Source organism: Aquarana catesbeiana, linkage group LG06, assembly GCF_042186555.1.
Source record: "Aquarana catesbeiana isolate 2022-GZ linkage group LG06, ASM4218655v1, whole genome shotgun sequence".
NCBI classification, from domain to species: domain Eukaryota; kingdom Metazoa; phylum Chordata; class Amphibia; order Anura; family Ranidae; genus Aquarana; species Aquarana catesbeiana.
Window position 1 is genome coordinate 234,320,583 of NC_133329.1, and position 3,679 is coordinate 234,324,261.

Genomic DNA, 3,679 nt, shown 5'->3' on the forward strand with positions numbered 1-3,679 from the left:
TATATAGTTAATAATACTTCTCTTGTAGATCTTCTGATTGGGTTTCTACCAGGACAGGTTAGGGCAATGGTAATGTTTGACATTACTTGCCTGGTATTCGAGATATACATTTGCCATCAGGACTCGTTGGGTGTGAGTGTAGGTGGTTTTTGGGTTTGATATCGGCTGGGGATCTCAGTCCCGGGTTCTTCGATGCACACTGGGGGCCCTCCCCTTTCCTCCCCGCCCTTTGTGACGTGGGGGTCGGGCGGACGTCCCAATGTGCATTAATGCCACGCCTCCAGCGCTGGACAGGTGACATCTAGTCCTGATGTCATCACGCCGGCGCTGTGTCCATAACATTTTAGGCGTCCTTTACGAGCGAACTGGTGCCAACTGCTGAGCAGCGTGATCTGCTCAGGTGGTGGCACCTTCCTTCTCATTAGCTACCCGCGTGACATTGGCGGTCACCCATTGGCAGTTTTGGAGTACATATACTCCATCTAGTTTGAGTGGGTATTCCCTTTGGGCGGTATGTCAGTAGTTAGTGTGCACCATCCGGTTTGTCATGGGGATATATGGGAATTTCAGGTACTAGTATGGCAGTTTTTCTGTCCTTGTCCCCTCCTCACATTCATTTGGATTCGGTGCGTGGCTCTCCAGCCTTTTTCTTTATTATTTCCCCAAACTGAGATACACTGTGTCACTTTCTTACTTATTATTCCACATTTATCATTAGGTTTATTACTAATATATCATAACAATACCTTGTTGGAATCAGTACACTTTACCATGTGATTTTTCACTTATAACTACACATACACTTTAATAGTTTGTAGGTGCGTGGCGATGTGGTTATATCACTATTTAAGTTATATGGGGGACTACTCCCCAGGGATTTCCTACTGGTGTTCCATCTATTCGCCTTTGGGGTTTACCGCTTCAGCCCCCGGGACTAATGATGTGTTTTTTCCCCGGTCGGTCACAGAGTATGGCATCCTCCACTCATATGCACGGTTAATTTGTAAGTACAATGGGTGATTTATGGGTATCATCCTCACTCGATTATATATTCCTTTTCCCTCTGTTTGTCATTTGGATAGCCCTTATTATATTTTATAATATCTTTATAGATATTGACTCTGCTCCTGAAGATTGTAGGTTATCCATGAAATGCATCAAGCTAAATAGATGCTACTATGATCACTAATTCAAGAGTTTTATCCTCTATTCCAATTAATGTATACTGGCCTATACCAATGTTATATGGTTTTGTTACTATCATGTGTACATGGTTTTTAGAGCCTGGTGTTTGTAATACTATTGTGTCATTATCATGCAAAATGTTACTATGTAATATGTACAAATAAATGTACTTTTATATACTTGTTTATGCAATGCCATTACCTATATGTTGTGACACAATGTTATTAGGTCATCTTTTATTTTATTAAATACCCGCCAGCCATTCCATGTTCACGTTGCTACTTCGGCCACATGCTTCATACAAAGCCCCAAACTTTCTCCTCATGCTAATACTGTACACAAATAACATTTATATTATTTTTCACACAAATAGAGCTTTTCTTTTGGTGGTATTTGATCAATATTTTCTACTTTCTGTTAGAAATTATTTCCAATAAAATCAAATTTCTTAATAAATTTAGACCAAAATGTATTCTGCTACATGTACAATCCCAGTAAGTGTATAATAATTGGTTTGTTTGAAAGCCACAGTGTCTACAAACTATGGTGTATATATATATATTTGAAAATTGATAAATCCTGATGTACTGAGGGCCTATATTATTTCTTAGGATCCTTAAAATGCCAGAAAAGTACAAATACCCCCCAAATGACCCGTTTTTGTAATGTAGACAGTCTGAGGTATTTAGTAAGAGGCATGGTGTCAGGAACCATGAATCAGATTGAGACAGAAATGCAGTAAAAATTGCACCTTTTAATATAATGGTAAAATGGTACAGATCAGTAAACGTGGTCAAAACACATGCCAGGGATCGATAACCAAAGCGGGTAGTCAGGCCAGTAATCAGGAAACCAAAGATCAACGTAGTTGGAGGCAGAAGAAAAGGATCAAGAACCAGAAGGGATGTCAGCCGGGCAAAGTCTTTCACAGGAACACAGCAGAGATTGTCCAGATATGTTGACCAAGGCAAAGGCAGGAAAGGAATGAACAAGGCAATTTAAATAGCCAGAAGAAGCTGGCTGTAAGCGGGACCGACGAGCAGATGATGATAACCAGGTGAGCCACTAAGAAATCAATGATTGCTGACAATTATCCGGCAGCTGAGCAGCCTGAGCACAGAGAAGGAAGCTGCTAAGAGCCCAGCCCTGACACATGGTGAGCTTTTTGAAGTTGCAATTTTTTTGTTACAATTTTATAGACATTTAAGATATTACATTTTTTTTTTTCACATTTTTTTTACATACTGTCACCAGTGTAGTACAGTGTCATCATATAACTAGTGAGGTGGTGATTAGAGATATTGACTGGTGACAGTATGTTAACCACTTTAGGAACAGCTGCCACAGTTGTATTGTGGCAGGTTGGCTCCCCTGCGCGAATCAACATCATTGTACGGAGCATGCCCGCGGGTCAGGCGGACTCAATGCCTGCCAGCAATCGCCTAGTACAGGGGAAGAATGGGGATCTGCCTTTGTAAAGCAAGCAGATCCCCATTCTGACAGATGACATGATAGAGAGTAGGGGATTAGAGTGATCAAGACACAGACTCAAACATTAGGCACCATCATCCCTTAAAATAAACAGAGAAGAGAAACCGTATTGGGAAATATGGGACTTTAAGGATGCTTATTAATACAGATGAACATCACACTAAATTTAGTAAAAATGTATATATTTTTATTACAGAAAAGAGAAACATTAAAAAATTTCACTTCCTTCATACAGTTTTCCACGCAATGCTTCTACATGTTTCGCCTGACGGCTTCTTCAGGAGATTGCGTGCACTTTATTTCTAGTAAATAGATACAAAGATAAATCAGCAAGAGAAAAAATTACATGTGCAAAACAAGAAAAGAAAATTCCATAAGAACATATTACAGTATATATATTAATACATACATATATGCATCCATGTAGATAGCAGGAATTTCCCAACCAAGTTCTAGCCCCAATGTTTTGGGGACTCAGAGCCAGATCTACGGTGGGTATTTGATATCAGAGCAAATTTCTGGACACAAATGGTCCCGCCCGCAGGACTCTCCCAACTAAGATCACCCACAGAGAAAGGTATAAATAGCGTGTATATGATTTTAAAACCAATGTTTCCTGTGAATCAATCAAAAATGTTATTATAACATGTCAATCTTAGTGCATGTCTATATTTGTATTTAATTAGGATATTACATCCTTCAACAGAAAAAAGGGGTATATGCTTACATAAGAAACTTCTTTTAAATGGATAATCGGGAGCCTATAATCCCATGCAGCTGACGGCAATGATTATCTAGGCTGTGTAGGGCCAGAGCCAGGTCTCTGAAAGTAAGGTAATATTAGGGCATAAGAAAGACAGTATAGATGTAATAGGGTCCCTTATAAGTTCAATTATTTAAGAATTCCTGCTTATGTGATAGAGGAGAAACTTGCCTTTACATGCCACTTAGTCCGTGGGTACAAAGACCCCAAAGCAAAAACGGAATCTAAAAGCAACCACGA